Here is a 13,156-nt window from a genome sequence, read left to right on the forward strand (position 1 = left end):
TGTCATTAGCAAATTTCGTTACTCTACACTCAGCCCCTCCTCCAGATCATCTATATAAATGGTAAATAGCTGAGGCCCCAGCACCGATCCCTGCGGCACTCCACTAGTCACCAACCGCCAATCAGAATAGCACCCATTGACACCAACTCTCTGCCTCCTATTAGACAACCAATCCTCTATCCACACTAACACCTTACCCCCAGCTCCATGCCCCCTAACCTTCTGAAGCAACCTTTTGTGCAACACCTTATCAAATGCCTTTTGAAAATCGAGAAACACCACATCCACCTGTTCCCCTCTGTCTACCACACTAGTCACATCCTCATAGAATTCTAATAAATTTGTCAAACACGACTTCCCCTTAACGAATCCGTGCTGCGTCTGCTCTATCAAACCATTCTTTTCGAGGTGCCTCGCTATTTCTTCTTTGATGACGGATTCAAGCATTTTTCCAACAACAGACATTAAACCAACCGCCTATAATTCTCTGCCTTTTGCCTGCTACCTTTTTTGAACAGCGGCGTAACATTAGCCGTTTTCCAATCTTCCAGCCCTTCCCCAGAATCCAGCGAAGTTTGGTAAATAATCACTAAGGCATCTACTATCACCTCTGCCATCTCCTTCAGAACCCTGGGATGCATTCCATCTGGTCCTGGGTACTTGTCCACCATCAGTCCCGTTAGTCTATCAAGCACTACCTCTATAGTGACAGTAATCGCATTCAGGCCCTCAACTCCTACCATCCTTCTATCTTTAATATCCGTCAAACTATTCGCGTCCTTCTCCGTGAAGACTGAGGCAAAAAACTTATTTAAGGCCGCCGCCATTTCCTCATCCCCCACCACTAAATCCCCCCTCTCATCCTCTAAGGGTCCAACATTCACTCTAGCCAGCCTCCTCTTCTTTATATATTTGTAAACCTCTTACTGTCCTTTTTTATATTTAGTTTTGACACAGAGGAAAGCCAGCATAATAAGTTCTCAATCTGGACAGTATGTAATACTGACACCACAGGACTATTGATCTTTGAGATAAATTAGCATCATCAAGTAGAATGTAAATAGTAAGGGGGTTATCTACTTGACCCAATTCCTGTTTCAGATCTCCCATTGAGACAGCTACAGTCATTTCATTATGAAGCAACTGTGGAATTGAGATGAGCTTTCTTGACTGTGCAAGGGATTACAGCACAATCCACAGAACCTCACGATTGACTGAGTCAAATGGTCTGGTATTCAACCAAGAGTTCCTGGTGTTCTCACTATTTTTCTTCGATTTACCTAGAAACAAAGACCTTTGGAAGGTGTAAAGCCATACTGTGTATCTGGGAGGATTTTCTCAGTCACAAGAAATAGGTGGTTTGAAAGATGTCCTCTACCATAGACAAGAGGGGAATACCTTGACGGTTACCGAAGCATGTTTATCTCCTTTCTTATGACTGTCACATTCCTGAACTCGGGGGTTGGGGGGTGGGAGTCTTTTCCTTCCAAAATCTGTATGATTAGGATGAGTGCGTGGTGTCTTGTGCTCTTGCTTCCGGCAGCTCTCCCATTGATGGCAGTTCCCCATAGGTACTACCACAGAGGGCTAGCCTGGAGGGCAACAGCTACCAGGGGTTGTTCCAAGATGTTCAGCACTGATGGATGGATGCAGTCGAAAAGAACCTCAATAGCAGAACAGACAAAAAAAAACTACGTTTGCCTAGCTGCAAAAGCAGAAGGTGGCTGCAGCTGCAAGATAGTCCCAGTCACCATGGTTCAACGTGTCATCGAAGTTGGGCCACTAATCTATGAAGATTGTGCAGACAATGAGATGCTTTTATGATCAGTAAGAATGGAATAGAACCATTTGAAACTCACAACACAGCTTCTGGAAAAATAGGCAGTTATTTATAAATTTAATAAGACTTTTTGAGAAAGTCACTAGGTCAGTGAATTAAGGATTTGTCTACCTGGCCCTTCAGAATGATTTTAGGAGGCAGTGGTGTCACAATATTGACCAAGGAGTCAATTATGACAATGAGGAGGGATGATATCATAGCTAATTCCTCAATTGAGGCCATATGGGTGGAACAAAATGAGTGCAGGGAAGGAGGGGTTGATGGGGAAAGAGAGGCAGGTAATAATCACATAGCCGAGTGCTATGTGATTATTACACATAGTGACGTAGCATTGTGTGTAATATTCCTTCCTATCCAGGGTTACAGGCCCCCAAACAGTCAGAGAGAAATAGAAAAGCAGACGTGTAGGCAAATCTCAGAGAAGTGCAAAAGTAATAGGGGATTTCAACTTCCGCAATCTTGGGATTAAGTCCGAAAGGCTTATGGTAGAAGTCTTAAAGTGCATTCAGGAGAGTCTTGTGAGCCAGCACATAGGACAGGGGTGGTACCAGACCAAATATGAGGGAGTGAAACTAGGCAGGTGATAGAAGCATCAGTGCGGGAGAATTTTGGTGATAGTGACCACAACTTGGGAGGATCTAAGGTACCTACGGAAAAGGACAAAGATAGACCAGAAATAACAGTTCTGGATTGGGGGGAAGACTGATTTTAATAGGATAAAGATAGGATCTAACAAAAGTGGACTGTGAGCAACTATGTGTAGGAAAATCCACTTCAGAATAGTGGAAGTCATTTCAAAAAGAAAAGAAAGTGTGTGCACACAGGGCCAACATGTTCCCGTAAAAATAAAGGATGGGATCGAAAAGTCCAGAGCATGCTGGATATAAAGGAATGTATAGCCTTGGATAAAAGTAAAAAGGGTAGATAGAGGTGGCTCAAAACAAGACTATAGAAATTAGGAGAGAGTGAAAAGGGGGCATGAACAGAAATTGGCAAAATAAAGGAAAATCCCAAGCTGTTTCATTGGTATATTAAGGGCAAGAGGGTAAATAGGAAGCCAAAATATGTAGATGAATATTTTGTATGCTCACTATGGAGAAGGACAATGTAGGTATAGAAAGCAAGGAGAGGTCTGTGATACAATTGAATGAATTAGTATTGAGGGGGAGGAGGGTGGTTTTAGCAGGCATAAAAGTGGATAAATCCCCAGGCCCATAAGACATATGCTAGGCTGCTGTGAAGCAAGGAAGAAGATCGCAGGGCCTCTGGCACTAATTTTCAAATCCTCTCTGGGTACAAGGGAGGTGCCAGGGGATTGAAGGATAGCTAATGTTTCAAGAAGTGAAGCTGGGGGGGGGAAAAAAAATTATAGGCCAGTTTAACATCAGTGGGAGGGAAATTACTGGGAGGAATTCTGAGTAACAGAGTTATCTCCACTTGGAGAGGCAAGGATTAATCAAGGATAGTTAGCATGGCTTTGTCGAGGGAGAGCAAGGTAAACAAATTTGATTGACTTTTTCAAGGAAGGGACTAAATGTAAAGATGAGAGCAGTGTTTGTGCTGTAGTTTTCTATGTTTAATGGGATTGAGTACGTGGGATTTAATGGGATTTATAGGTTGGCCTAGTAGGTAGGGATATGATCAGCGCGATTTGTGGGCCAAAGGGCCTGTTTGTGCTGTAGTTTTCTATGTTCTATGTTCCGTGCAGTTCATGTAGTCTGCATGAACTTCAGTCAAGCTTTTGACAAGGTCCTGCATGGGAGACTGATCAAGAAAGTATGAGCCCATGGGATCCAGGGCAATTTTGCAAACAAGTTCCAAAATTGGCTTTGTGGCAGAGGGCAGATGGCAATGTCAATGATTACTTTTGTGACTTGAAGCCTATGTCCAGTGGAGTATCATAGAAATAAGCGCTGGATCCCTTGTTATTTGTAGTATACATTAATGATCTAGGTATGAATGTTGGAATTAGCATTGAGAGGGAGGAGGGCGGAGGGTGGTTTTAGCAGGCATAAAAGTGGATAAATCCCCAGGCCCATATAAGACATATGACAGGCTGCCGTGATGGTGTGGTAAATAGCAAGTCTTTGATTACAAGATGATATGGACGGGCTTGTCAGATGTGCAGAAGGGTGAGTGTCAAATGGAATTTAACCTTGAAAAGTGTGACATAATGCATCATGGGAGGGAATACACAATGAATGGTAGGACATTCGGAAGTACAGAGGACTAGACAGACCTTCGATGCGCGTCCAAAGATTCGTGAAGGCAGCAGACAGGTAGATAAGGTGGTTTTGAAGACATATGGAATACCTGTTCATTCAACCATAGCTAGAGTATGTGTGCAGTTGTGCTTGCCACACTATATAAGGATAGAAATCATAGAATCCAACAATGCAGAAGGAGGCCATTCGACCCAGCAGGTCTGCACCAACCACAATCACATGCAGGCCCTATCCCCGTAACCCCATGCATTTATCTTAGCTAGTCCCCCTGACATTAAAGGGGCAATTTAGCATGGCCAATCCATCTAACCTGCACTTCTTTGGACTGTGGGAGACCTACGCAGACATAGGGAGAATGTGCAAACCGTACAGAGACAGAGACTCAAGCCAGGAATCGAACACGGATCCCTGGTACTGTGAGGCAGCTGTGTTAACAACTGTGCCACTGTACTGCCCACTGTGATTGCACTTGAAAGGGCACAGAGGAGATTCACCAGGATGTTGCCGGGGCTGCAGAATTTCATTTATGAAGATAGGCTGGGGTTGTTTTCCTTACAGCAGAGAAGGTGAGTTCAGGGATCTGATTGACTGTACAAAATGCGGGACTAGATGGGGGAGATAAGAATAAGCTTTTGCCCTTAGTAAAAGGATCAATAACCAGGGGACATAGATTTAGGAAAAACATTTTCATCCAGACAGTGGCAAGAATCTGCCTGAAAGGATGGTAGAGATAAGGAGCACTCAGATGAGCACTTGAAATGCCAAAGCATACATGACTACGGACCAAGTTCTGGAAAACGGGATTAGAATAGATCAGAGCCTGATGGCCAGCATAGAGCTGAAGAGCCTCTTTTTGTGCTGTAAAACTCTACAAATTACTGCATAATTTAGAATCTTATGACAGAACTGATCCAATCCTAAGATAAAAGCAAAATACTGCAGATGCGGGAATCTGAAACAAAAACAGAAAATGCTGGAAAATCTCAGCAGGTCAGACCTGCTGAGATTTTCCAGCATTTTCTGTTTTTGTTTTGATTCAAACCTGTCGCTAATAATGGGTATAGTTCAGCCTGGAGGGATGTAACTTCTCGTCTCTCTGCTACTCTTCAATTGCTTTACTAACGATGTGGATAGAGGTACTGGCAGTATGGTCAGGGCAACTATAGATGACATTCTTTTACTAAAAACACAGGTTAAAACAGTAGAGTGTAACCAAATCCAGAAATAGATGGGATACAATCTCAAATGACATTTAACTTCTATAAATGCGGTGTTATGCAGTGATAGGGCCACTGCATAGTACGTGCATCATTTTCAAGGAACAATACCGAAAAAGGTTGACAGAAGAAAAGGTGGTATTGTTTATACATCATGGAAGGCTCGCAACCAATACAGAGAAACAATAGTATTTCTCGTGTTTTTTCTGTTTAAATTTCAGATTTCTAGCATCCACAGGATTTTTCCTTTAGTATTAATATAACAATGCAGTATAAATCAAAGTATATCATTCTGTTACTATCAAGATTGCTGGTCAGACTGCAGCTGAAGTTACTGGTCATCCCAGCTGTTGAATGGTTTCTTTATATTCATTTATGGGAATGGATGTGGGCACCATTGGCTTGGCCAGCATTTTGCATCCATCTCCAGTTGTTCTTGAGAAGGTGGTGGTGAGCTGCCTTCTTGAAATGTTGCAGTTCCTGGGTGCTGTTACGGAGCAAGTTCCAGGATTCTGACCCAACAATATTGAAGACAGATACAATAACCTTGGAGGTCATTTAGAGAAGAGATACAACAATGATTTTTGGCTGAATTACCACAGCTAAAAAAGGACTCAAGGACCTTAATCTTTTGACTTTAGATCAAAAACATATTTTTGATGATCTGATGTAAACTATAAAATTCAAGGCTAAATTATTCCAGTTCAAGAAGTTGGGAAGGACCAGGAAACTGGAGCTTAAAATAAAGTAGAAATAGAAATAGGTTGAGTGTTAGGCTGTTCTTCTTTTCCCAGAAAATAGTGAATCTCTGGAACACAATACCAACTGGTGAGAAGTGTGCTGATTTGTATGCCGTCAAGGACGAATTGGTTAAGTTCTTGACAAGGGCAGAGACGGTGTCATTTAGAGGATAAAACCTGACCCACATGATCACCTCAATTGATTTTGATCATTGGAGGGAGGGCAGCACGGGGGGTTTCAAGTTGGAACTTTCCCAGGTGATCTTTCCTTTAATAGTCCAGAGCCTTTTCCCTTTTTCTCACTCAGACTACATGGCTGTGAGGTGGATAGCAAAGAAGTGTCTAGTCATGTTGCTTAGCTGTCACAGCAGGTTTGATGGACTAATGGGGTATTTTTCTGTCTGTCAATTTTGGTAGTCATATCATTTTTGACATCAAAAATAAATTGGTTAAATACACAACATATGCTGAGGAATCAATCTTGCAAAATTGTAAGTTCAAAGTGATCACTGATGGTGGGGTTAATTGAAGGGAATGGATACAAATTCAAAATTTTAGTTCAAATCTGGAATCAGACTTTTGTATAGCACTATAACTAAGTTCATAATGCCTTTAAGGTGGAAGAGAAAGCAGTATTTTATGATAATTAAAATATCTTTCATGGGTACTAAAGTTCATTGAAATATGTCCTTGCAAACTATTATTCTCACATTATATGGAGTACAATATGGAAAAAACAAGTTTCTGTTAACGAAGACAATAGATTACAACTACAAAACACACAAATGCTTATAATTTTTAAGCTGACAGTCAAAATAAATTGCCTACAAGTGGAACTGACGGTTGTTAATATCAAACAATGAAAATATTACATTTGGAAGCTGAGACCATAGACTGTCTGAACCAAATTGAATTAGTGGAAAGGTCATGGTCAGAAACAGACTGCTTGGACACAACGTGGAAACTATCAGAATCAGAGAGATCAAACATCAGCTAGCCTGCAGCTGGCGTACTTGGAAGGACAGGATCACATTTGTGAGCACGGAAGTGATTTATGAGCATTTTATTGGGAGTAGAGAATTTTAGCAACTGGTTAGGATGAGGTTGTTTTCTTCGGAACATTGGAGGCTGAGGGGAGATGTAACTGAGGTGAGCAAAATTGAGAGGCCTGGGTAGAGTGAAAGAAAGGGAAGAAAGCCTGTCACTCAGCAGAGAGGTCAATAATTGGAGACATAGGTTTCAAGTATCTGGCAGGATTAGGGGGCGTTGAGGGTAGTTTTTTCATCCTGATGGTAATATGGATCTGGAACTCAACACCTGATAGGGTGAGTGAGGCAGAACATTCATTGTACATTAAATTGCTTGGATATGCATTAAAGTGCTGCGACTTAGAGCTGGAAATCAGGATTAGTCTGGATATAGCTGTTTTTAACTGGCACTATTATGATGAACTACATCCTCTGTGCTGAAACTTTCCATTATTACTTACTCTCACCACTGTTGTTGCACAAACTTGAGGCACTGTGCCTGTCTTTACAGTGGAAGACACAAATCTCATACTAGAAACAGATGGTAGCCAAGAGCTAACACGAGCAAAGAACTTCCAAGTAATTAATATCAGCAAAGAAAGATTAGAGAAACTTAAAGCACTAAAATTTGACAAATCAGCAGGACCTCATGATCTACATCCTAGGGTTCATAAAGATGCATCGGCAAATCCCATTTTTACAGAATGGATCAGGCAGAGTTAATTCCGTAAAAAGGATTGTCCTTAAAACCAGTGTTACAGATCAGCAGCCACCAGCCTCTCAATCTGATACATGGATGGTGACAAATTAATCAATTATAATCTAGCTAGAGAAACAGATTCTGGGTGAAATACCTGTAACTGAAAGGGAAGAGGGAGGATCTCAGAGCAAGACCAAGACTCAATGTCACTGGTTGTAGGAGCTGCGTCTTCCCTGGCCTGTGTAGTAGCTGTCTCCTGAGAATCATACTGCCTACAGCTGTAGCAATGGAGTCCCTCGATTTTGTCTTCATCATTTGCAAATATCCAGAAGATGTCAGGGATGCACTGGAGGTGATACAGAAAATCCTTCGATAGAAGGCTGATCCAGGTGGACTGGAAAAAGTCGGGAGGCAGCAGGTACAGGAGCAGATAAGAAGGTGGAAGCTATGGCTTTTGACAGTACAACTCTCAATTAGACGGCTATTGTCAAGGAGGCAGCAGCAGCAGCTACGGAGGACACAGCTCCTACAACCAGTGACATGGAGTCTTAATCTTGTTCTGAGATCCAACCTCCCTCCCTTTCAATTACAACTACTTTCTTTCTTTTGTTAAGGGGAGAGATGGAGATCCGTTAATTTCTCAGCCTCTTGTTTCCCCAGCTAGATTATAATCGGCCAATTTGTCCCCATCTTTGTTTTTAATCACTCTCTCTTAGAGATCTGCCCATACTTGGAGAAAACCTATTCCAGGGATTTATGCATGTTATTTGTGAAGATACTCTTTAAAAGTCTGCTCAGTTTCCTTCCACAATTTATTGAACAGAGGAGTGTGTGTTCACGTGATTTCACCTGGTTGAGGGAGTAGCCAGCACCAATTGTCAGTTTACAACCCCATCAATCCCTTTCATCCCACAAACCCGGCATTCCAGTAATATGGTAAGATGTAAAGACAGGATTTTCCCAAATTTCCTAGGTTCCAGGATGGTCTCAGCATGGTAGCTAGCAAATGTAACATTGCTATTCAAAAAAGGAAGGAGGAAAAAAGGGACCTATAGATCAGTAACCGTAACATCAGTGAATATGCTGAAATCTATTATTCAGGAAGTGTCAAAAATGTATTAAGAAAATCATAGTACGAGTACAGTCATTCTTGCTGCACTAGTTACAACCTGCCAACTTGATAATGTCCTGCTTATCCCAATTCTCTGCTTTCTGTATGTCACCTGATTTTCCAGCTATACTAATGTTATTATCCTAACTCCATGATCTTTTGTGGAGCACCTTATCAAATGCCTTTTGGAAATCCAAGCATATCATGCCTTTGGCTCCCCTTCTTCTATTGGTTGCATCCTCAAAAAGCCTTAATTTGTGAAACAGAATTTTCCTTTGTAAAACCATATTAACCCTAATCATGCTGTGGTAGACCCAAAAGAAGCACAAACTTAATATGCAGTTTCAGCAAGCAATTCTAAAGGCAAATGGCACTTCGTCCATAACTGTAAGAACAATGAAGCCTTGCCACACATGTAGGCATGTAAATTGCATAGGAGCACTCTCTAAAGGTTTGGTCTCCAGATCCAAGAAAAGATGTACTTATCTCAGGATTGGCACAGTAAAGTTTCATTAGATTGGCACCTGGGGTGAGAGTCTAAGTAAAAGTTGGATTAATATTCTCTGGAGTTCAGACAAATGAGAGATGAAATCATTGAAACATACAAGGCTCTGAAGGAACCTGAAGTATAGATGCTGAGAAATTGTTTCCCCTGACTTGGAATCTAAAATTTAAGTCTCAGGAAAGGGGTTGCACAGAAATGTCTTCACACATGCTCAAAATTCTCCACTCCAGTGTTATGGTGGCTCCAGCATTAAGTATGTGGATATGGAGAGCAGGCAGGAAGATGGAATTGAGACAGAAGATCAGCCATATCATAATGAATGTGTTCCTCGAGCCTGCTGCACATCGTGTAATATAAACAGAACATAGTTTTAAAGCTGATAAAATTGGATATCCTAAATTAAAGAATTGGACATATTAAAATCAAACACTGTCAAACTTCGGGCAGGCCAATTGTACAAATACACAAACATGTCTGGGCCTGACCCATCAATCATCCATCAAAGGTTGTTGCACTCCACTGATACTTAGAAGAAGATGATTGCACCCCATTGAAATGCACCAGCCTATTGTTAGAAACCCCAGATCGGGCCCGACTTTCTGTCAGCGAGAGTTCCTGCAGTTACCTTACCTGATTAACAAGTTACATGTAAGCAACAGCATGGAGATGGACACCTGGGGGCAGACCTTGGTGTCCTGTCTGGCAGACATCAAGAAACCCACTGGGTATTGGGACCCCTCCTGGGACCCCATTGGTTGGGAGCCAGAGAAACTTCTGGAACAGCAAGCAGGTAGGTGAATAAAGGGACACATTTCAAACACACCAGGAGTGAAGACTCAACGAAGGAGGTGACCTTGACCATGTGGAAGACTGACCAGAGAAGAAAAGAAGGAAGAAGCTGCCATTGAGATTCACTTTTGTGACAACAGACTCAGAGAATCAAGCCTGCAGTTTAACCAAACCATCTTTGCGGATGGTATACTTGAATCTGGGGTATCCTCTTGTTTTATGTGGGTAATTTAAGGGTTAATAGTGTTATTATTAATAAATTTGTTGAACCTTTACTTGTGTTTGTCCTTTGTCCATCTTGCAAATAAGGACACTGGGGTAAAACCTCAGAGTAAGCAAATTGGTCAAAAGTATCAAAGAATTACCAGATACAACATAGAACATTACAGCGCAGTACAGGCCCTTTGGCCCTCGATGTTGCACTGACCAGTGGAACGAATCTAACGACCCTCTAACCTAAACTATTCCAATATTATCCATATGCCTATCCACTGACCATTTGAACGCCCTTAAAGTTGGCGAGTCCACAACTGCTGCAGGCAGGGCATTCTACACCCTTACTACCCTCTGAGTAAAGAACCTACCTCTGACATCCCTCCTATAATTACCACCCCCTTAATTTAAAACTATGTCCCCTTGTGCCAGCCATCACTACCTGAGGAAAAAGGCTCTCACTGTCCACTCTATCTATTCCTCTGATCATCTTGTATGCCTCAATTCGGTCACCTCTTAACCTTCTTCCCTCAAACAAAAACAACCTCAAGTCCCTCAGCCTTTCCTCATAAGACCTTCCCACCATACCAGGCAACATCCTGGTAAACCTCCTCTGCACCCTTTCCGGTGCTTCCACGTCTTTCTTACAATGCGGCGACCAGAACTGTATGCAATACTCCAAGTGCGGCCACACCAGAGTTTTGTACAGTTGCAACATGATCTCTCAGCTCCGAAACTCAATCTCTCTACCAATAAAAGCTAACACACCGTACGCCTTCTTAACAACCTTATCAACCTGGGTGCCAACTTTCAGGGATTTATGCACCTGTACACCGAGATCCCTCTGCTCGTCGACACTACCAAGACCTTCCATTAGCCCTATATTCTGTACTCCTGTTACTCTTTCCAAAGTGAATCACCTCACACTTTTCCGCATTAAACTCCATTTGCTACCCCTCAGCCCAGCTCTGCAGCTTATCTATGTCCCTCTGCAAACTGTAACATCCATCCTCACTGTCTACAACTCCTCTGACTTTAGTGTCGTCCGCAAATTTACGAACCCATCTTTCCACACCCTCATCTAGGTCATTTATAAAAATGACAGACAGCAGAGGCCCCAAAACAGATCCCTGCGGTACACCACTTGTAGCTGAACTCCAGGTTGAATATTTCCCAACAACCACCACCCTCTGTCTATCAGCTAGCCAATTCCTGTTCCAAACTGCTAAATCACCCTCAATCCCATGCATCCATGTTTTCTGCAGAAGCCTACCACGGGGAACCTTATCAAACGCTTTGTTAAAATCCATATCCACCTCTTTGGTCACCTTCTCAAAGAACTCGATAAGGTTTGTGAGGCACAACCTACCCTTCACAAAACCGTGTTGACTATCCCTAATCAATTTATTTCTCTCCAGACGATTATAAATCCTATCTCTTATAATTCTTTCCAAAACTTTGCCCACAATAGAAGTAAGGCTCACCGGTCTATAATTCCCAGGATGGTCTCTACTCCCCTTCTTGAACTAGGGAACAACATTTGCTATCCTCCAGTCTTCCGGCACTATACCTGTAGCCAATGACGACATAAAGGTTAAAGCCAAAGGCTCTGCAATCTCCTCCCTAGCCTCCCAGAGAATTCTAGGATAAATCCCATCCCGCCCAGGGAACTTATCTATTTTCATACTCTCAAGAATTGGTAACACCTCCTCCTTATGTACCTCAATCCCATCTAGTCTAAAAGCCCGTATCTCAGTATTCTCCTCGACTACACTGACATGTTCCTGCGTGAATACTGACGAAAAATATTCATTTAGTGCCTCTCCTCTCCCCTCAGGCTCCATGCACAACTTCCCACTACTGTCCCTGACTGGCCCTAATCAATCTTTTATTCCTGACATACCTATGGAAAGCTTTAGGGTTCTCCTTGATCCTACCTGCCAAAGTCTTCTCACGTCCTCTTCTAGCTCTTCTTTACTCTCTCTTTAGCTCCTTCCTGGCTAATTTGTAACTCATGGTCCACTGCTGCTCCTGTTTCTTCATTGTTGATGACAAATACATGTTTATTTAGTGTTCTACCACATGATAAATTCTACTTTAATTGGGACTGGCTTAATTCAAATACTATCTCATATAATTTACTCAATTTATATGGAATTTAAGAAAAACACTGAATTAATAGGATTTAATAAATAAATTGTTAAATACAGTTCTTTATTTTTAAAGTTCTTTTCCTCAAAAGGAACTTCCAGCCGCACACCAGACTACAGTCATATTAAGTTTATCTCTCTTAAAGGAGAAGATCCCTGGTGTGAATGCATTAGCTTATTTTATCTGAGCACTTCTTGTCACTATATTCATACTATATTGTATTAAACCTCAATGGAACACAATAGGAGGCTGAGAACAGAGATCAGAGTGGTATAAATTAGTTTTCCACTAAGGTCACCTCCCACAACAAGGTGCCCATTCCAAGTTCGATATCTCAATTAAGAAGGAGAGACTATTTAGTTCCTTGGTAAAAATACACATGAATAGCATCAATGGAAATAGTATGTGACTTGGCTGCCATTAACTGTCTCAGAAATACACAGAAAGGAATAATAGACCATAACAGAACTAAAGAGAGATCACAGCAGTAAATCATAAATTGGTAGCATCACACCTGCAAAGAACAGAAATAATATTTCTTTGTCCTGTGCTGTGGCTCAACTACTATCTTGAGTATTGCAGAGAGAAGCTATTGAAGCTTTTCATTTTGCATTTACTTGGGCATTCGAAAGAATAC

General features: G+C 41.8%; 1 protein-coding gene across 4 annotated transcripts in view; it reads right to left on the minus strand.

Annotated features, from left to right (window-relative positions):
• Window positions 1-13,156, minus strand: part of klhl20 (kelch-like family member 20) — an 85,387-nt gene that overhangs the window by 59,938 nt on the left and 12,293 nt on the right. Inside the window, exon 2 of one of the 4 annotated variants that reach the window (XM_080195976.1) lies at window positions 12,306-12,405. The exons of the other annotated variants lie outside the window; for them this stretch is intronic. The gene's annotated coding sequence lies outside the window, so the exon portion shown is untranslated. The remainder of the gene's footprint in view (window positions 1-12,305; window positions 12,406-13,156) is intronic. 4 annotated transcript variants of the gene reach the window in all.

This window comes from Carcharhinus amblyrhynchos, chromosome 9 (genome assembly GCF_965287045.1).
Source record: "Carcharhinus amblyrhynchos chromosome 9, sCarAmb.v2.hapA, whole genome shotgun sequence".
Lineage (NCBI taxonomy): Eukaryota > Metazoa > Chordata > Chondrichthyes > Carcharhiniformes > Carcharhinidae > Carcharhinus > Carcharhinus amblyrhynchos.